We start from the raw sequence: 23,023 nt of genomic DNA, 5'->3' as shown, positions 1-23,023 counted from the left end.
AAAATCATTCTTCAATCTGTCCAATCTTCAGTGAATGTTTGGAACTGAAAAGTATAGGGTTTAATCAATTGACTTTTTTCATGCTCTTGATGTGTATATGTATCCACTTTCACCCCACCAGCGGAGATATATATTATCATCGAGTGGACTTCCACTTTGTATCAGATGAAGGCGATGTGGTGGAGGCAAAGCTAAACATGCCCAGGGGGCTGGAGTGAAACCGGTGTCTCATTTTCAGGGGCAAACAAACACATACAGGGAGCAGACATGGCTGTCACATCTCCCTTAGCTCCCCTGTCACCCCCGAGGGCAGTGGGCAGGGGCAGCCTCTGTGCTGTGGTGATGCCACGAAAATCTACATAGCAGGGGCAGAAACACATGACCAGAGATGCACACACACACACACACACACACACACACACACACACACACATTTACAGTACATAGACATAAATGCACAAGCATATGCTGCATCTGTTGTGGCTGCTGTACCAACTTTCTCAAATACAGCAAAAATACTCTGTTGTTAAACTTTAACGTCCCTCTCGAGATGCTTTGACCTCTAAGATGAAAAGCAGCAGATTTAGTCCACAAACCTGGCACCATTTTTAACTTTCCCAGATTGATCAGTGATTGTGCTGGCGCCGAGCAGCTGTATAGCTTTACATCAGCGAGGAGGAGGTTTAGCGGTTTTCAATAGTATTTCAGGATATCCTTGCTGCTGCTGCTGCAGTTTTTGGCAGACTAACAGCTGCCACCAGCATTAGTGAACAAGCAGACACTTCTTAATGTTCCCCAGCCCTGGCCTCATGTGTCACATGGACTCCATCCAGCCCAACCCAGTTCACATTGGCAGGATTGGTTGAAAACAGTGTGAGACCAGCAATATACAGTATGATTGAGACTGTCCTTTTCATTTCAGTTTAAGGTTGGCAACAATAATGTGACGGGTTCTGATGTTTCAGTGGCCTCTGTTTGCCCACAGATGGCAAACAGAGTGGAGAGGCCTTACTAATTATATGCGATTTATTATCACACATGAAAAGTGATTTATTACTTTTTTTTTAACAGTCTCTGGACCAAGGGAAATTAGTTACATAGCCCTGTTGCTTATAATTTGACAACACTGCCTTGAATTCACTGAGATGTAAAATTAATTCTTGCAGTTGTTTTCAATGGGACTTTCATGTTTGCCTTGCTCACTGTTAAAAATCTGAGAAAAATACAAATGATTGGGCTTGGCTCAGTAACTTCATTGTGCTGGGAAAAGAAAGCCAAACTGGACGGGGTTCAGTGGTTTTAGGCCTTTTGAGGGTTTGTGTGTCAGGATTTATGTATTTAATTACACACTCATTCTACTAATGTAAGTGGAGAAAAAAGGAAAACGGATAAAAAGCCCCATCAAGCCTATAAGCTTGTAGTTTCCCTCTTACTGAAAGTTGGCCACTGCTGCTGTTTAGCTCCCCTTGAACTGGGCTAATACTTGTCTATTCCGATTAGGATTAGTATGTGTGGCATGGGCTCAGGGACCCGGGACTCGTAATCTAATAAATCAAGATAAAAAAGTCTGAGATTGGTGTACAGAGGACTCGGATTTACGATTGGCCATCTCAGAGAAACAGGGATTAACGCAGCATTTGGTGCTCTAGCTACACACCCCCAAATCTATGTGTAGGGAGAGGGAGTGAGACAACAAGGCAGTGAGGGAAGGAAGAAGACTTAAAGGGAGGGAGTGGAGGGGAAGGGCTGGCGAGGGCTTTATATTGCCTAACAGGCAGCAAGTTAAACTCACAGTGACAAGGTCAGGTTAGTCCTTGTACAAAAGGCTTTGTTCCATAGGCAGATTAAAGGTCTCTTTGACAGTTTTTACACTTTTGGATCATGTTGAACATGTTAGGAGTTAATCCTGTCTGTGAGGGGAAGAAGCCCTGTTGCCACACGAATTAGAGACAGGTGCAGACAATGGTGAGCATACTTTGTTCATTAAAAAGAGCTGCACACAAAACAACTAAACAATTTCCACACAATTGGCAATGATTATGTTGCCTTTTATATTTATATTATACGCAAGCCAGTTGTTGATTCTTTTTTTAGTTTTGACAACATTTCTCTTGCCCCATTAATAAATTCATGGAAAGAAGGCACCAGTAAATATCACTTCACAGCCATATCACATCACATGTTGTAAGGGTTTCTCACAAAGTACACTGGGTGCGAGTGAGTGTTACTGATGGGAAAATGAGCTTCTTATTGACCGATAGTGAAGCAGCTCCGAGCTGTTTGCTGAGATGATATGATAAGAGTGTTGGTTTTCTGGTTTTCAGGGCAAGTTGTTCACGTTCACAAACACTGATTTCGAAACCATTTCATTTGAGAAAACTAACAAGACTTATAGATTTGTGATTTATTTAAACTTTATTAACTGGATGGTTGTCTGTTTGAATAGAAGTGTTTACCTGGTTTAAGGAGGGTTTGGTCCATTATAGATGGGCAGTAGCTAGTCCCTGTTTATCTCTATTGTACAGTAACAGGTTATGATGTTTAGCATGAAGAATAAATTACAGGATATGTAATGAAATACTATTGAAATATATGATATACATGAGGTTTTGGTTTCTTACAATCTAAAATGTATGATTCGGGTATGTACATATTGAGGAGCAGTGTGCAAGCTGATGACTTTTTTTCCCCCTCAGCCCTGTCATATGATATTTTTAGTTTTGGTATCCTTCACACTTGGAGACAGTTGGTTTTGTTTACAAAGGTTGTGTTCACTGTCCGTGTCAGTGATACAAAGTTGTATCAGAAGCAGTGTTATGTGGAGCTACCTTATGTCACCTTTCACTGGATTAGTTGATGCAATGTAACATGTTTTTCTTGGAAACAATGATGTGGTCATGAAGTGCAAGGTCTTGTTTTTATATACATTTGTTAAGATTAGTTATATTCTGTTAAAGCAAATTAAGTGTCAGTAATAAATGTTAAGCGTCTGCCATAATGCAGGTATAAGTAAATGTACACAGTTACAGAGTCTTTGTTCTCTTGCCTGATAAAACATTTGGACTTGACTTAGATTTGAAGAGTTATGTTATCTGTCACAGTTATCTCCCCGGAGCAGCTCTTTTTCTCCTAAGCGTTTTTCTGAGAAACAAGACTAAAATATCTCTACCTGAAATATGAGCTCTCTCTATTTTCTCTCTGATGCCGGGGTTTCACATAAAGTTTTACATATCAAAAGTGGAATGTTCTTTCATCTGCTTGCATGTCTTGTTAAGCAATATCAAACACAGGAAATTCTTTCTACATCCACATATAAAGGTTGAAAAATCCTAGCAACCCGTCCCAGCTTGTGGAAAAGAGGCCTTTTCTTTCTTTCTGAGTGAACTGTTAGCAATATCAGTGGGCAATTAGCAAGGAAACGAGAGAGAAATGGAGAAGCCAATTACTTCTGCGAGTTAGCTAAAGGCCATTTTAAACTGTGTGCCCATGACATAATAATGTTTATGGTAAATATTATAGTTGGAGACAGTGAGTGCATGGCGTGAGAGGCAAGGAAAAAAAGGCATCAATCTCAGATCGAGAATAATTTATTAAGATCTGAGATGCGGCAATTACGTGGAAAGGACCAAAAAGAAAAAAAAAAGAAGAAGCCAACTCTCCAGGAACCCCATACATGATTGCAATCTTGATTAAATCCCCCTGGATCTAATGAGTTGATTTTCTGCTGTTAATATTGCATTGGCTGATGATGGATTCGTTAAGATAATGGAACGAAGCTAAAATATAAATGACTCCCTGTCAAGGAGCAGATTTTCGTCATTTTCCGTCTGACACCTCCGCCGTGGGGATTTGGTGAGGCCTTTTTGTGTTTAGAACCATCAGGATCTGGAATACTAATTGCTCATGTGTGGACGCTTCTAATGCCTTTCCTCCCCCCCCCCACCCTTGCCATCCCCAACCCCAACCCCTCCCCATCCTTCCCTATCGTCTTGGTAAATATCTCCTCCACATCTCTAGACAGAAACAAAGAGACAGAAGCGGCGTTCATTCCTTAATGCTTGAGAAAGTCTCTCTGTTTTACTGCAGTCAAACCTATACCTCGATACAACAACACTTTTCACATAACACAGTTTATCTCCATCCTCTTTGACACCCCCATTCCAAGTATCAAAACACAGAAAGAGGCCAGATATTTAAAGCTAGTATGTATGACATAAAAATTGCCAACAAAAAGAAAACATGTAAGCAATAGGCTTCTCATATCGACCTGTGCTTTTGAGATAAATTAATAATGTGGTCTCCCTTTGGTGCCATGCAGAGCAGCTGAGCCAGACTCTCTCTGTTTTAAATGGTCTGTCACTTAGGTCAACTGGTGGAGTAAAATGTCCGATGCATAGAATATTGATCCCATATCACATATGAACCACAACACTACATGTATAATTTTTCTCACAAGTCTGGCAGGAACCTAATGCATTGTAATAATCCAGTATTATGCTATAGTGTGAATATAGTGAGATAATATGCCGCCGTTTGTAGCGGCTGGGCAGAGTGTCGTTAATCAAACAGGAAGTTAGTGTGTTCAGGTTCACACAGTTTTTAATGGCGATAAAATGTCCAGAGGCACAACGCAGATGTTTTCAGTTGTGTGAATACAGAGGTTTTACAGTGATGATATGTCTCAATAAAAGCTGCAGTTTAGGGATCGTTGAAAATCACACACTTCATGTAAATAGAATTAATGTAAATACAGTTATGCTATTTGTAATTTAATGTAAAAAAAACTTTTCTTTCATTATTATAATCACCATTGTTGTCAAGTTTCATGCTTGGCCTGACCCTTCTTTTGTGGTGATTATGATATTGTTCCTTTTTCTGTGAGATATTACCAGGGAACCCGTCTGATTGGGCCATCCCCAAGGGCCCTTTCTTCTATGTGTCACTTTTTGTGTCCTTTAACATGGTTTTACTAAAAAGTCTTTTTTAATCAATCAAGAAGCAGGCAGAATATAGGCTTTGTCATGGCTGGGCCTGGGGTCGTGTGATGCCTGCTCAGCCCAGTGACAGGTCTTCAAAAGGGATAAAAAGGAATATTTTGGGGGGAAAACGGGGGTTTCCATGGCACCGGCACTTGTTGCACATGGATCACCATTCTTTAGTTCCTCATGAGATTGAGGTTTCAAAGGGCTGGACAACAAAAATTAGGCGAGGAGGGGACAGCGGGACTGTGGAGGTAGCTGCCCTCAAGCCCCCGACTCTGTCCTCTCCTAGGGGAAAAAGAGAATAGGAGCCAGAAGTGACAGCACAAAAAGGGGCCTACTAGGTGCTGTCAAATATGCATGAGTAAATGGTCAGTTTCTCACTCTGCAGTGTGTTCAAAACGTCAGAATGAAACACAGACTAGAAGACACAAAGTACAGACCTTTTCAGTGAGAAGTGTATTCTTGTTGCGGCTTCCACTTCATGTAATTAGAGGTTGTTTCATGTTGAATGAGGTCACGTAAACTTGTAAGTTTCTGAGTTTATGTGTGGGAAATGAAACCAGGAAACTTAGACAATAGACTGGCAGTCATTACAGCAAAGAGGGTTATTATTTTAAACTGTTCTCTTCAGTTGAACTCCTGTTTGTGTGTTCCTGTTATTTAAATTTGTAATAATTGAGAGTGGTGTATCAGCTTAACTTGTTTACTAACTTTTAATCTAAAAGAACTTTACTGTGGGTCTGCTGCAGGTCTGATTCACATTAACCCTGTTTGTGGCATTAAAATGTGCATGCATGCATGCAGCCATGTTTTTCACACATAAATGGCTTTGTGGTATTTTCACTTATGTAAAGCTGTTGTTTATTGTTTATTACCTTTGTGCTCCACCTTAAATTCCTCTAACAATTACGTATTCCTCTGTCTTTGGGAAGTGGCATCATGAGGTCAAGGTTTTTGCGTGTCAGGAGTCCTTTAAGCAATTTGCAATAATTTCCATAGCATCATCACTGCCACCTTCAATAACAAGCAAGGTTACACACATGTGTTGCTCCTTACACTCATGCAGTCAGAGCTGAACGTGTTTCAGTGGTGGAGGGCTTTAGTCGTTCACACTTGGATAAAGAGGTCAAAAGCTCCAAAGCACATTTAGCTGCAGGGGATGATCAATATTTAAAAATGTAAGTATTGTGTAAAGGAAAGGGTTGCATATCCCTGTTATTCTATGGCGGCTGGTAATATTGAAATTTCAAAATACAGGGATAGGTGTAGCTGCATGTTATTTTAACTTCTGCATTCATTTATTTATTTATTTATTTAGTTCTTTGAGGTTCTCAACAATGTGCTGGCAGTCTGTTTAAAAGGTTAAGGCAGTCAGGATATGTTCCTTGATGGGATTTTATCATGCTAGGCATGCTCTGTTTCCTGATGAATATATTAAAATTATTACTGTGCAAACAGAGTTTCTAATTACTGACCTGCTTGCCATTGTACTGTGCGTTCTGTATGCCCCCCTTCTTCTCCATGCCTTGTTTATTTATCTGCACCAGTGAATACAGAATAGTCTATGCAATGTCATTTCCATCCACATGAAAATGATTTTGAAAATGCCAATCTTGCCTATTATACAGTGTAATTACTTGTCTGCTTTTTGATTTTATCATATCTTCAGCCAGTGGGAAGCTACTTGGAGAGGCTAAACATCTTAGCGGAGCTTGTCAGCTGATGAATTGCTGCGGAAAAAAAATACCCCAGTTTGCGAAGGAAAGTGCTATCTGCCACATGTACACAGTCAGTGATTGTAGTTTATTGAGGGGTTTACCTACTGTGTGCAGGGCTTCTCTTGAAATTCAGACATTATATCAAGTGACAGTATATGCTGTCATGTCACACTGGAGTATATAAGTTAGGGGTTACGAAGACAGTACTGACAGTACTTGTGTACAAGTAATTATATGCCTCTATAAAACTAACCATCAGCTTGGTAGATATAGAAATAACTGAAAGGCTCATGAAATACATTTTTCAAATAGATACTCAACAAAAACATTGTGAAGACGGTATGTAAAATATGGGAGGATGAAACCACCTTGATGCATTGTTATGCTATGAACGAGCATTTGTCTGCTACCTTTGTTTTCACTTAGCAGGTTTTTCAACTTACAAGGCCAAAAAAGTTATTTTCAAGTTCTTTTTGTTTGTCATCATCACTTCTGACATGTCATGGAACTATTCCTTCTGAATAGGTGTGCACACATATATACATCTGTGTGCAGTGGGAAAGTGTCACCCATTTTACTGTAGCATCTGCACTACATCATGGAAAAGGGCAACCCTGTTGTTTACTTGTCTGCCTGCAATGTTGCACAGGGGGTTGATCAGGGGAGTTGATAGGAGCTGCAATTTAAAAAGAGGACACTGCAGCTCTGAACAAAAACAATTAAAGGAAAATGAAAGACGGCCCCCAAGGGTTAAAAATAGAAAATTATCAACATGCATGCTGGAATCCACTACCCCCCACCCCCCACACCACCTCCCGCACCAGCACCCCCACACCTCCCCTCAAACTTACTGGGCCTGCATTGTTATGTATGATCAGATCTGCCAGTTCTTCCTCTAAGCTCCTTGTCACATTTTGACTTAATGAAGTGCAACTTAGAAGGGAATTGGGTTCATCATGCTAGTCGCACGATGCTCCCTTGTTGTAGCAAACAGGAGTGGCATGGGACCGAAGCGCTACAGCGCGAGTCGTTATCATTCCGGTCAGTCTGTTTAACACAAAATTAAACAAAGAACTAATTAGTGCCTCATGAATTAATAACTGCACTGTTGCCGAGAAGAAGTTAGGTTGCTGAGGGGAGATATAAAATAAGTAGGAAGATCAGGTTAGAATTATTATTACTTTTTCGGGGATGCATGGGCTCTCAAGGTTAGGAAACTTTTGAGAGGATTTAAGAGTGACTCAACTGGTTCTGCCAAAGTCAGTTTCTGTCCTGATGTAACATTGTCTGGGTTAATGGATGTCATATAAGACACTGCACTTTTCTGCATATAGGAGAAAGGAGGCATATAGTTGTAATCATCAACTTTATATTTTATACTATGTATGCAATTTTAGCACAGTATGAAGTATAAGGAAGCAGCACTACTACACTTCTCTCCCACTGTGACTCGTCAGCTATGTTCTTTATCTAACAGAGTTTGATCCAGAACAGTCCTTGTATTCCTGCCTAGTAAGTTTTGCAACTGAGGTTTCATAGGAAAGTGATTTGTTTCATTCTTTATTCTGTAAGACTGTGTGGAGCCACCCTCAGATAGGAAGTAGCTGCTTCTTACCTGAGCTGCTATTTAAAAATCCACTGAAGTCTGAGTTTAACATTACTGCTTCTAAGTAAATTATTGCTGGCAAACTCCTGAAAAATGCACAGACATAGGTAACTGTACTCTACAACAGCTCACCATGCTTCAGTGGGCTTTACAAACTATAGTCTCCTACCTCAATCACCAGCCTCTTTCCCCCGGCTGTGATATGGAGCCAGGGTATCTTTGCTTTTTTTATACTGTAAAATCAAACAGACGGGACTGAACAAAAGTATGCATTTTCCTTTGGTGTCATCCTAAGGCTTGTTACATCATGTCAACCACTGTAGACTAGATGAGTTGGGTAAATGCATGGATTTCTGGAGAACATGTATGTGCATGCATATGCATCGGAATAATCAGCATCTGGGTTTTTAATGTTTCTGCTCTGCTCTCCTTCTCAGATGAAGTGAGCCCCTGCACGGAGTGACTCCCCAGGAAGAGAAAACGAGGTAGGACAAATCCCCAACATGACTGATTACTGTCCCCACCATCTCCCCTGTTCATATCTACAACAATATCAGGCATCTTCATTAATCCCCATGGATCAATGTGTCTGGGGGTTGTAAAAATTGACAAATGACTTATTAGAATCCCACCGTTTTATTTTCCAACTGATTAACTCACAGCAATGTCGTACACTATACAGGCACACTGATGTATCTGTTTTCCAAAGAGGGCCTCTCTCGCTCTGTGCTTCTCTCTCTCTCTCTCTCTCTCTGTCTCTCTCTCTCTGTCTGTCTTGCTATGAGGGATCTATACACAGCAAAAAACACCCTAACACTGTGTATTAGAAACTCTTCCAGGCTGCAACAACTCAAAACTACAAGAACAATAAGGTGCTTTTGACACATACAAACTGCCATTTTATTAGTTTCTTGACATATACAGCTGTTGACTGGTTGAGTTGAAACACAAAAATACATGAATGAACACAGACCAACCCACTGGAAAATAATCAGCTAGAATATGAAAAGCTTTACACTGGCAGTAGCCTAATAAAAATGTGGATTTTATCACCCCAATTTCTCATAATTTTGCCTGCATGTATGCCGTATTCTTGTTATCTAGGTTACGTTCTGTTAATTTTAACTTAATCTTCTTTTATGCCTGCTTTATGTCTAGATGTTGTTGTAACAACATCCCACATTGTCATCTTGACAAAATAATATAATTTTTCCACAATATGGCATTTATTACTGTAGCAGACATTAGACACAGACATCTAAGTACAGATGACATCCACCAAATTAACAAGAGTATAAAACCTTTTGTTGCTGATAAAAAATCTGCCTCTGTACAATTTGACTCTCGAGAGGACACTAATGACTTGTGACTTGAAGAAACTGGGTTGCTTTTTTTTCTCTCCCTGAGATGAAACCTTCTGTGCTAATGATGTTAGCTGGTATGAGCACAATGCTGATGTGGGAGTCTGTCATGAGGATGCATACAACAGCCCTTGCCCCTGGCCTCCTAGTCAAGAGGGATCTAAACATTCAGAAGTGACACCGTGGGCTGTCTCATGTCAAATCAGAGACCCTCGCTATCACTGGGGGGTGGCATGGCCGTGAATTGAGGCGGAGGGCTACATCACACTCCTTTGTTTCTGGTGGTGTCACTCACACACCAGAAAGAAGACACACTCCTTGCATCAATCAGAGCCCCAGATACATGCCCAGTGTACCTCCCTACAACATGATAATGACAATATGCACAGATTTCAACATAGATACAATAAGCAACAGGAGGATGAGACCCACAGACCAGATTCAAGTTCGGCTTTCAGCTGCGTGTATGGATATACACACAGACGTCTTTAAGCAGGTTGCTTTGTCCTATGTAGCAAACTATGAGTCAAATGTTGTGCAGTCTGCATAACCTAACTTAAGTCTTCCCTTGTCTAACCACATAACAACCACATAACTGAGTACAGTTAGTTTAATTGGCTTTTGATATATGTTAATGCAGCTAATCATAAAGGCCAGCTGGCTCCAACACAGGGCTGGCATGACATCCCCCCTCTCCTTTTGGCCCCCACAGACTTAGGCTCTGGAACACTCCTAGAGCGGAGTCCCTCTCTTAGACAGTGGGAGGAAAATTAAACTGCCAAATTTGTTTTCATTGGTTCCAGGGACAATCTCAGGGGATTTCAAGGCTTTTAATTGAGCTCACTGAGCAGAAATTTGTAGGGCTGCTTACCAACAAGAATGGTGTCTCCCTTTTATTTCTCTTTGAAGAAGTAAAAGTGTGAAAGATCAGGCAGATTGGGAATGACTGCTGAGTAAAGTGATGCTTCGCTAAAAATCAGTGTATAATATGTGTTTTGTAATTCAGGGCTCCGTTAAGGTTCTTTTCTACTTGTAGTTCTTCATGGAAACAAGGAAATTGGTTTGATAATGATTGATAATTGAAATTCAGGCTCACTTTGTTTAGTGTTTTGTTGGTTTTTCAGGGTTTGTGTGTAGGAGGGCAATAATTCTCTAATAAACAGGAGTTGGCTCAGTCATGGGTAAAGGTAAATAAAGCCCGTAGTTCGCCCTAGGAAAGATAATTTGTCTCACTGAGAAAAAAGAGCAACAACTCATGAAACTCAATTTAGTGTTATTGTATCACTCAGTATAGTATAATAACAAAAATGAGAAGCTGCCTCCTCATTTTCCGCACTTTTCTCTCTCGTATACTTTTACTCCTTTTAAATTTTTCCAGTGTGTCAAAACAAGCAAAGGCTACATGGAAACGGCAGCCCTGTGTAAATATTTATGATGTAACATCTCCATGTGAATAGACTTTCCTCCCAATCCATCCATCATTACGGGCATATCGTGAAAGCCCACCTCCCGGTGGTGGCTCAGGGCCTTAGGAAGCTCAGACAGGAGCGGCGTGTCCCCCTCTCATTCAAAGTATTTGTTTTTCTTTTGACTGGGGGCAGCCCAGCTGTGAGGGCATTTCATGTGTCAGCCCCTCCATTTTTATTCAGGGCTGACTTCAAAGCCCATTTTGGTCCATTGTTTCTGTGACGTGGCTGCTGGACCCGAAAATGCCCAAACAGAAAAATGTGATGTAGGTCAAATTACAGCAGTTGTGGCCCTGAAAAAAGTGGAATTCTTATGGTCAAAACATAAAGCCCTGGTTACCGCCTAACCCCAGCTTTTGTGCTTGTTGTCCACATACCTCTTTATTTGTTCATAGTAGAGTTGAATGGACGTTGGGAAATGTAGAATATAAAAAGGCTGTAGTTCAGAGAGCTTGGCAGAAAATCAATGTTTTAAGTCTAATCCTGTCTTTGCTGGTTTTTTTCTAATTTACTCTCCACTCAAGAACAAAATGTCAAATAGCTTACTTGCTGAAGATGTGTTATAAATTGTATTACTTTGGAGGGTGTATTGAGGTCCTGTAGTTTGAGGCTTTTCGCTGTTACAAGTGTGAATGAGACTTTAGGACAGATACAGAGTATCTGTTAGGCCTGTGCATGCACAGTTCTTTGACTTGTGCAATGGCTTGAAATGTGAAACATGTCTTCGTTTTGTACAAAGTGGGATTAAGGATCTGTTGTATTTTTTCAAGCTCTGCAGTCTTTAAGAATGTGAAGGTGCAGTAGATTTATAAGGTTGTGTGTTTGCAGAAGTAGGTAAGTCTACTGCCTTACCTAAGTGGATTACAAGGTTTTAGGCTTTTCTCCTTGCACAACTTATCAGCAGAAAATAGGCGTTGCAGACGTTAGCGAAATATTGCCACCCAGACTCTCATAACATTATCATTAGCCACGGAGGATTGCTGAAATGTGATTAATACATCACCATTTTGACAGACTGAGCCTGAAAAGGTAATATGGATTATTACAATGGTTGTAGAGCTCAATACCGCCATCCAACTTTATCCATTTATCTGCAATGATGAGACTCTTTTGTGTTGTATAGCATTGTAACATCTATCTAAATAACAAAAGATATCTCTCCCATACACAATTGTCATGCTGTTAATATTCAGCCCGTGCAACAATGCACATGGGAATAGAGTGCTGAGACAAAACTTGACTCAGAACAGGGGGAAAGTCTATAGAACATTATGAGCATTATGAATCGATGTTCAAGCCTCTAGTGCCGGGCACTTTTTCCTTGGCTTAGGTATCTTATTACATTCAAACAAAAATATTGCTACTGTATTGTTCAATTACAACCGTTTGAGTGCTGAATGATGCAATTCACTATCTAAGAGCTATTTTTTCTTTCTTTGTGCATCCACTTTTTGTAGGTTTTATTTGGTTGGCCTTGGATGATACACGTTGAATAAATGCCATTTTTCTGTCGTTTCAAGTGCCTCTTTTCTCTCTGTGGATCCATTCAAGCTTTCAATACCTTTTCTCCCCCTCTCCTCTCCTGTCTCTTTTTTCCACGAGCAGGAGGGTTTTACTTTACTCCTTTGTCATCCTAATTGATTGCATTAACCTTTTGAGTATTGAATTTCCTGTGCATCACGCCGAGCACAATGTGGAATATTATCATAATCCTTCCAAGTAATGGACACAGGGCAATCAACAATGCTTTAGGAAAAGTACATCTTTGAAAGATGGAGCATCATATTATTTTCAGTCCAAAGACCTGGATAGGATGAGACTGTTGAGCTTTAAGAAACTTTGCCAATAAGTTTTTTTTTTTTTTAATCTATTCAACAAGTCAGAACTGCTATTTTTAAAGTCTGCTATGTTATTTTGGGAAATGATATGAAAATTTCTGTGATGGTCTTGTCCTGAAAAGGACTCACCCATGAAAGACTTGTCATACAAGCACACACACACACACACACACATACATTTTATGTGTTTTCTTGATATTTTGACATGAAAAATTATTCTACGATAATGGACCAATTACGGGTACCTGGACATCTACCGGCCTGAATATTTTGGGAAAATTGTGTTATTTCTGTTTTTCTAAGCCTGTGAATTAAACTGAACATGTTTAAATTATAATTTTTTGGGGCTTTTTATGCATTTATTATAGTTCACTGGAGACTGAAAAGTGGGTAGAGAGAGGGGAATGACATGCAGGAAAGAGTCAGACCAGGTCGGGAGTCGAACCGGTGACTGCCTGCTCAGAGCGTCTTGCATTCAGCATGGTATGCGCCCTAACCACTCGACTACTGGGCCACCCCTGAACATGATTAATTCAATAAACATTTACAGTCTTGCAACTTTTAAACATTACAACACATGATTGCAAAATATCTCAAATAATGTTAAAAATTGTACACAATGATAATAATGAATAAAACAATACACAATAATTAAAAACAAGTACAATGTGGTTGCCACTGATAATACTAAGAGGATATGGATATCAGCTATTATTTACACATTTTGGTCAAATTGTGGTTTGTCAGGATGAAAGAACTAAAAGTTATTGCATGGACATTGTAATAACAGAACCTGTGCTTCCCTACAGCTTTGGGTTATCCCCATGTTGGCCCACCAGGATCTTTGGATATGGTGTGTCACCACTTCTTTTGTGGAAATAGCCAGAGGTAGCAGTACTACCTAGTTATAACTGGCCTCACCTTTATGCAAAGCATTGGCTCTGGAACCAGAGTCCTGAATGCTGGCTGGGCTATGTTCTTTCATGGAGCAGTGGGAGGTTAGTGAGAGCTCAGTTAGAGCTACCAGCCAGGTGTTGTAATAGTCACAAGATTGTGGCTATGCACTGGTTTGAGTTTCAACAGAGAATGGGGTCGCTTCTTTGTAACCGTGTATTTTTGACTGTCCTTGCGATTCAGCAGGACAGTATTGTGAGCCTGGAGGACTGCAGCTTCTTTGGTCATGGAGGCAAAAAACAGAGGTATTGGTAGAGTCCAGGGCGGACAAGAACTTTCACTTGTCTTCAAAAAGGCAGTGCCTTACTCAGCAGGAATGTTGATCTCGAATAGGTGTATTGTTGTGAGCTGGAAAGAAGGCTTTGAGGAACTCCTGATCATGACCAACACCCTCTGTGTTGGCTGCAGAGTCTTAGGGGAAGCCTTGCCTATATCTGTTAGTGGCCACTTAGCGAGGCACAATTCTTAGCAATGGCAAGGCAGCAGGACATTTGCCCTGACATGCTTGGGTGGTTCACAGTTTTTAAAATAATGAAACTGAAAGCTTCCCTTTCCTGAGAAAGCAAATGCCAGTGTGCTTGAAAGAGGGCTCCAGTCCAGTTTCAAGAGGTGAAATGCAGATTCCTGTACATTGGAGATGTGGACCGGCTCTTACCCATCTTGCCCATTCACATATGTTTCATGGACTTGGATTGAATGTGTCCCTAAGGTTTTGGGAATATAGGGCCACACCACCTTGCACGCTATCCAAGTCCTATCCTAGAATCAGGGTAGGATCCTGTACTCTTGTTGGTCACAAAGAACATTTTTGGTTAGTGGAGTAGTGGTGTGTTGCGTTTGGTGATGAAAGGGCTGCGTCTTTGCTTTTTGCTGATGATATTATCCTGTTGGCTCCATCGAATTCTGACCCCACACTATGCACTGCACTGGTGGTTTGCCCCCTCTGGGATGGGAGCAAGTTGCTGCCCCTTGGAAAAGATTTCAAGTATCTGTGACTCTTGTTCATGAGTGGGTAAAATGGAATATGAGCTTGACTGGCAGTGCAGTGCTGGAAGTGATGTGAGTGTTGTAGTGAAAAGGGGGGCTGAGCTCTCTTTATTTACCAGTCATTCCATGTTTCAGTCATTACCTGTGATCATAAGCTCTGGGTAGTGACGAAAAGAATCAGATTGCAAATAGAAATAAAAATATATTTCAATTATGTGTTTTTCCTTTGATAACCATATAACTTGAAGTGTCCATGTCCACTTTCAAAGATGAATATATAATTTTTTTCTGTTCATATTTTTGGACAGTATGCTATTTGAGCTAGCTCTTTACTGGGAGGATGCGATGGGGATGGAGGTTCATGCTGTCCTTTCAAGCTCCCAAGTGCCTCAACCAATCACTGGACATCCTAAGTGTAGAGAAATGCATGATCCCCCCTCACACGCATACCTATGAACGCTGACAATGGTGTTAACAACATTACCAGGCAGTTTCTATTTAAAAAGTAATAAGCTCCTTAGACACTGTCAACCTTGGGATAAATGTTACTTTGCTATTGCTTAAAGTGGGAGAAGATAGTTTAGTGCATTAGCAGGCTAACTCTTGATAATTAGCACTTAGACACAAAGTACATCTGAGGCTGATGTGAATGTCATTGGTTATTTATTACTTATGATATTGGTTATTTATTACATAAACCAAAATATTGGATGAATTAAAATTTTGACCTGATGATGGCGAAAGATGAAATGTCAGTCAATTACCAAAGCTATCACAGGTCATCCTGAGGGTGAAACAAATGTCTATACCAAATTCCTATCAATGCATCTAATAGTTTTTAAGACTTTTCACTCAAAACTGCAGGGCAAGAAAATGGTAGAGGAAAGGTGAGGGGATCACCAAATTAATTAGGATTCATCCTCTTGGAACAACCAACTTTTGTGTTAATCCATCCAGAAGATATTGAGATATTTCAGTGGTTGAGTGAAAACTTTAATCCGTTGATGGTGTTGGGTGGAAATTCAGGCAATTGCCAAAGTCATTGGGATTTATCCTCTGGGCACCTGGAATGACTCTACCAAATTTCACAGCAATCGGTCCATTAGTTTCATTTAAGAAAATAAAAAATGTAAACCTCATTATGCCACAAGAGGAAAATCAAGGGATCATCAAAGTCATAAGATTTCACCATCTGGGAAGCATGAATGTCTATAAAATCCAAGGTTAATCCATCCCACAGTTGTTGAGATATTTCAGTCTGGACTGAATTGGCCAGACCATCCTGCTATAGTGAAACTAAAAATAACAGACACTGACCAACCAGTTAGAATCATGTATCCTCAAGCCATGGTATAGAGTTAGTTAGTTTTTCCTCCTGATAAAATACACTGTTCTGATTTTCAACCTAATCCCCACACACTGTTCTTCTGCTCTGTGCCAGTCAAATTGAATTTTTCACACCCTCTGTAGTTTTCTTACCTAAGTCTGTGGCAGAGTTTGATTGTTATACTACATGTTTCTCATGTAGTCTGTCTTGTTTTACATAGCATCAATGCAAGTGCAACAGTTTACTAATTAGTATGTCTCCTTTTATCAATCTCTTTACTGTTACTCTTTATTATTATTTACTTACTGTGAGCAAGTGAATACATTATATATTTTCCATTTTTTTTACTATATAATTTTTGTGATTGCAATTACGTTTTGGTGCAAACAGCAGGAATGGTGAGAGGATATTTGAGTCGCTGTGCATAATGTTTACTTATTCAGGAGGATTGTGAGAGTAAAGTGATAGTGAAGCGCAGTAAACGAGAATGTCAAATACAACTTAAAGGTACTTTTATTTCTAAACTGCAGATAGTTTTAAGTTGAGGGGTCAGGATAGACAAGCTTTAGTAGCAAGGTAAGCCCTTGATTTACCATGGCACGTACTTTAATCTCTTTACCCGCTTTACCATTGCCTGGTGTGGTTGGAGCGGGGAGTTGATTTTCCCTGTTTCCTGAGAATTGTTTAGCGCAAGTCCACTCATATTGGTTTATTATTATGACTTACTGGCCCAGAATGATATGAATGGAGATTTGGGCACAGTCAGTGAAATAAATTTAAACGGGCATCACCAGTATATTTGTTTGCAACACTGCACCTCAGCTACATAAGTAATATTAAGGCCCCAAGCCTAAAACCTACAGAAGACACTCCAAGGATAACACTACAATAATAGCCTGTTAACAAGGCAAGTGGTAGCCTATTGGCCTGTTGAGTTTAATCTGTTGTTGTAGCTGTTTTATTTAAACATGATGGTAAAGGAATAAAAAGTAGTTTATGTTGCAAGACCAGAGTAATACCCATAACTGTCTTATAAAGGCTTAATGTCAGAAGGCTTTAGGAGAGGTGTCACTAGAATAACACTGATCAGCCTTGAGTTTGGGAATTAGAGACAGCAAATCTTTGAGTATAACGTGACAACTGGGAGAGTTTGGAGGGATACAAGTGGGCAGCAACTTTTGCTGGAGAATTAATATCTATTTTATACAGCTTATTATTGTGTTATGTTTACTTATTTATGCTATATCAGGAAATACCACCACACATCCCACAATGTCATAGAACAAAATGTAATATCATGATGTTACATGTAGACAGCATTTCACTGCAAATTGTGTGAGCTTTGTTAGGCCTGCAGTGGCAAGCTAAGATGTAGTAGATCTGCAGTGGGATGAAATGTTGATCATCTACAGCCCACTCAGAACCCATATGTTGCATGTTTCTGCTGTAAACCACATATTTACAGTATAGGTGACTTCTACAGACTGCTTTGTGTTTCTCTGTAAACACTTGCAAAATGCATTAAAGTAATTGATTGTTGAAAAACAGACAAAAACTGTTATCATGTTTCCCTGGCAACAGCAAGCGTTATCTGGGTTCTGTTGATGAATTGAAGCAAAACACCCTGTAATTCATATCAACTCTATTATATTTTTCAGCTCAAAGAGGAAAAATCAATTGAAACAAGCTCTTATGCATGGATAGATGCTAGTTTTGATCAATACTATTTTCACAGGGATAGTGCCTTTCAGTTTGATTGAGGCCTGGTTATACAAAGCTAGCCAGTGCTGCTCAGGACGAACACAAAAATGTAGATATTCAGAGGGGTTCAGTCACTATTTGGGCACATATTTTATCGCATTCACCTGGGTTTTATTGATCAAAAAAGAATGATGTGATTGAGTGAGGGTGTAGGTCAAATAATAGGTCAAGGTCAGTCAACAGCACAAAGCCTAATCCTGTCCATTTTTTGTATTCCATCAAGCGTCACTGGTATTCCACTGGGAACTTCTGTGCCCTCAGCATATGGAAACCACGGGCCCTTAGTTCAATTATACAAGCCCATTGAGCTTCAGAATATTGACATATCTCGGTATTCTGAAAATGTCATGGATAATGATCAACCAGTTCACCAGAAAATGCTTTCATAGAAACCAAGATCTGGAGGCAAGATGTGTAGTGCATTGAATTTGTGGACTGTAGCTATAAGGTCAGGATTTACCTGCTTACCTGATATGCATGAGAGCTGTTGTCTACTCCAAGGAAAGGGTGATCACACATGGTGTTCACAAAGATAATGCATATGAAATTGTAAAACAGGTATGCAAAGGTTACATAACAGATCTAGTGATGTTCGGTGATCATTGAACATAACAGACATAGACTTTACCTATAGATCTAACAAATTGTAAATCTTTAGAAATATATTTCAGTTCAGTGGCCACCCAAAGCTGTCTAATTATTGACTACTGTGAAGAGGAGGAAGTTGCTATATATTCTGAGTTAATTACGAGTTTTCAATCTCAGAAATATGACTGACCACAAAACAGCTTCAAGCTGCTCAGCTGCTCCAGCAAAAAAGTTTGAGCCCACTGGAAGAATCTAACAGTTAGACTTACATCTGCTAATCTATGTTGTCAAACATGGTGTTAGCTGTGTCGTTAGGGGATTCACAAGGCATGTAAGCATGCCAGAAGTGTAGGTCAAGATATTTTACTCAGGGTTTCAGTTACATCTTTAATGCAGAGAGGATGCAGCCTAGTTTTTGAAGTTTTATTTTACGTAACCGACATTGGGAGTCCTATGTCTTGACATTGCTCTCTCTGTGTTGCATGTCTGTTGCACCTCATCTCAAATATTGAATGGTTATTAACATGCTGCAAGGGTCTAAGGCGAAGTACTACACACAATGGATGCAATGCAGTATGTGTAAAAACTGGCAGCAATTTTCAGAACCTGCAAACTTCACATCTAACAAAAAGTGGACATACTTTTTCTTCTGCTTTGTGTTTTGGTAGCTGTCTCTCTGCCTTTATGTTTCAATTCTCGCTCTTGCTCTATTCAGCAACAGCTACACACAGAATCTTAATAGATCTAATCTGGTTACTGCTTGCTATTTTCAACAGTTCCATTAGAAAACCCCAACCCCCCCCCACTCTCTCTCCCTTCACCTCCCACACTCTCTACCCCCCATCTGCCCTGACCTACATGGTAGTCACATGGCCCCGGCTCCCTGGCTTGGCATTTTATGGAAAATCTGCAGGAGATAAAGCCACAGGGTTTAAAGTGTTATCCCTGCCTGTCCTTTGAGAAGGGCTAAACACTGAATGAGGTGTTATTGCATCAATGCTGTTGGACACACACAGGCAGCAAAGAGGATATCTTCCTCCTGTCTTCCCTCTCCCTCCTCAGTTTGATAGGATTTAGTAGAGTGTCACCACTGTGACTTTGGGGGATTTCTCTTTCCCTGTCACTGTCTTCTGCATGCTTGCTTGGGTTATTTACTTAACTTGTCCAGAAAATGGACTGTGATCTGCAGCTTACCGCCAAAGCTAGGGAGACACAAGTGCCTCATGCTAGTTAAGATATGCCAGACAGGCACCTAGACGCTTGCTTGCCTGCTCTGGCTTGCTTACTCCCTTGCTGGTGCTGAGGGCTTAGTTTTGCACTGTGACCGAGTCCCCTTCACACTGTTGTCTGCCTGTAAATTTTCTGCTGCCCTTGCTATTCAGCCAATTACAGCAAAAGAGCTTTAGCGATTTTTTTTTCCCCTTCCTTCTCTTCCTCCTGGTGTATATTTATATATTTATTTAACAAGGGAATGACAAGCATTGCTGAAGGTTAAAAAAATGCTGAATTTCATAGTGCATATAATGTCAACTTTTCTCTACAGCAGGACTAATCAATAGAAGTCAGCTTTATCTTGTGCAGAACAAACACACACAAACACCACCGTGTTACAGCTTCTTTGCCTGTTGCATTTTTATGTTGAGCTTAATAAAATCAGAACAAAAATCTTTGGTATTCTTTTTTTATTTTCAGAAATTATTGAGTCCAAACTCAAAATTGGCTGACATGATAAATAAAGAAACTAGACTTACAGAAGTATTGTTTCATTATGTTAAACATACATATTATTTTAATGTTTTTTTTGGAGAAATAGCCCCTTGTCATGGAATCAATTAACATCAATGTGGCTCTAAGAGATGCTGTGAGGGTTTTAGTGAAGGCAAATAAGTTTGGTTTATCTGGAGTTTGCAGGTCATAATGGTTTGTCCCCGTGTACCTATTGTAGGTTTTATGCTGTCAGCGTCTTCCCTGTCCTCTTGACATTAATCTGCTTTGTCCCATACTGTCAACCTTAGTACTCATAGCTATATATTCAATAATTGGTTTAGAAGCACACACCTTTAAACCCATCTACTGTATTTCATTGCATGCACCATATGTTCCTCTAAGGTACCTTTCCTGAGTTGTTTATTCTTTTTCTAGGATGTGGTCCAAATATGTTTCACCTGATGTCTGTGAAAGGCCACAGAACAACTATCAATACAATGTCAAATGTAATGCAGAGCCACAAAGCAGTTTAGGAATGCATCCAAAGTACTCTGCCATGTTGCATTCTGGTGCTAAAATGACCAGAGCAAATATCTTCCCAAAACACTGGATAAGATAAGGCAGATGGGACAGCTTTGCGTCACTGTGGTGACTGGCTGTAGTCATACTGTAGCTCTACTTGACAGCATGAAGTTGCAGGCTTACAGCAGTCCAAAGAAAGAACATCACATAGGTTTTATTGTTCTATCTCTCATAAAAACAAAACCAGAAGTTACCCAAGTGATAATTGTGCATAAAAGAAGTGACACCACAAAATGCACAGTGTTCCAAAACAAGAGAGCAGAAGAATAAAGGGCCCCTTCCACCAGAGTAAAATCAGCCACGCCTAGCAGTGGGAACGGAAAGAAAAACTGCTTAATGTGACAAAATAAAGACAGAAACACTCCAAGGGAAAGTTAGAATTAGGATCCTGAAAGATTTATGCCTCCATTTTATTTATAATTTGTTTTCTTTTCCTTATTGGAATTGAGTTGGAACTGAATATTTGATGAACACAGCCTAGAAGTAAGGATGTTATGTCAGCAAGGAAACAAAAAGTAAAGAGAAACAACCAAGAAATGTATTTTGCAAAGTTTGCGCTTTGGAATAAACTAATATGCCTCTGCTTTCACAAGTGGCTTGTTAATTGAATGGGGGGTGGGGGGTGGGGGATGGGGTGGGATGGGGTGGGGGTGGGGGTTGGGGGGGGGGGTCGCTATCTGCAGGTTGTGTTGAGCCCTGGCGAGGCTAGCGTGCGCCTTTCCGTATGCAGTGCGCTGAGTGCTGGGTACTCTCCGTGCACAGAACACCATCTGCATTTTGCTGTTAACGCGCCTTCACATCCAAGAGAGGATTAGGAGAAAATCCCCAGGTTTTTTTCAACCAGTTGACAAATATCAGATTTGTCTCTAAAAAATTAGCTCCATCTATATCTCCCACCATATGACACACAAAAAAGATTATCTTTAATACCCAGCCAGCTTGGGTGTGGAAAAAGCAGATTAAAGTTTCAGTTTGGTCATATTTACCCAGCCACTTCAAGTACGAGACTGACTGCATTACACAGTAGACAGACCTCAAGAGTCCCCCCCCCGCATGTACACCCACCCCCATGCCTTTACCTTGCAGAAACAAGATGTCTGCCTTGAAACAATTAGACATCATACTTAAATAATTCATCATTTCCCAGTCAGTCTTTCTCTTCTGCGTGTCCTTTAAACTGACAAAGTGAGCTGCCAAAGGAGCTAAAGTGAATAACAGCAGCAGGTGCCTTTTCAGATGGAGCTTTGTAGTCTGCAGAGGGTGCTGAGCTGTTATTTTAGTGGCCCACTGGTGAGGAGCAGGGGGTGGCTGGGAAATGGACCTGGTGGCTGACCTGAGACCTCAGAGCTGTCCTATTAGCAGTGTGCTCTCAACTAACCGTTACCAGCTGTAATTCCTGCCTGCAATTGCACCCGCACCTCAGCTGAAACAGAGCCGTTACACAACAATTCAATATGCACCCACAGTCACCTGTGACGTTTAAAGGAGCCAAAAACATTGTTTGAATCCCCATTTTGACAGTTTAAAAACCTCACCTCCTAAAAATAAACTCCTTTGACCCTGAAGGAGGTCATTTGTGTCCGCAGTGACAGATTGTAAGACTGGACATGCATGATTATTACCCATCAGCATGCATCAGAGGGATTTAAGCGTACGAGTAAGATGCTCCTTAAGCCTCTGCTAAGTCAGTATGTTCTTCCTGACCATTTCATTATCAAATGCATAATCGTCATCTGCTGTGGACAGAACTGAAGGCCTAAGGCCCTACCTGGTGTCCTGGATGTTGACTTCCTTGCTTCCGCTCAAGACCACTGCCCCACCCAGAGGTTGCTTTATGAACACAGGAGCCCCATAAATGAAATTAAGGTGTCAATTAGTCAATTACGGCATAATAACTCTGAGGGCAGACATTTAGAGACAGAGAGAACCTCAGCTAAGTTCATTTCCTCCGGCCCAGGAGCCTAGCGCTTGGCACACGTCACTCCCCACCCAGACTCGCTGAATAAGGGCCCCAGTGCTCTCCCTAATGTTATTTTCCCCTGGATATCTTTTTTGATCAACAATTTCCTTTCATGGGTTTGTTTTTCAGATGCAGGGGATGCACTTTTTCTCTCCCCAATTTGGCTAGGGAGAATTTCATAATTTA

At 40.5% G+C, this 23,023-nt stretch overlaps 1 protein-coding gene across 3 annotated transcripts in view; it reads left to right on the top strand.

The window, feature by feature from the left end:
* The window catches only part of casz1 (castor zinc finger 1), a 166,700-nt gene that overhangs the window by 64,604 nt on the left and 79,073 nt on the right, over positions 1-23,023 (top strand). For all 3 annotated transcript variants that reach the window (XM_071475904.1, XM_071475905.1, XM_071475903.1), the window contains one exon: positions 8,744-8,791. The gene's annotated coding sequence lies outside the window, so the exon portion shown is untranslated. The remainder of the gene's footprint in view (positions 1-8,743; positions 8,792-23,023) is intronic.

This window comes from Trachinotus anak, unplaced genomic scaffold (assembly GCF_046630095.1).
Source record: "Trachinotus anak isolate AG129_WGS33_773 ecotype Australia unplaced genomic scaffold, CSIRO_AGI_Tana_v1 ptg000004l, whole genome shotgun sequence".
In the NCBI taxonomy this organism is placed as follows: domain Eukaryota; kingdom Metazoa; phylum Chordata; class Actinopteri; order Carangiformes; family Carangidae; genus Trachinotus; species Trachinotus anak.
Note: the sequence above shows the minus strand (reverse complement) of the source record. Positions and strands in the feature narration are given on the sequence as shown.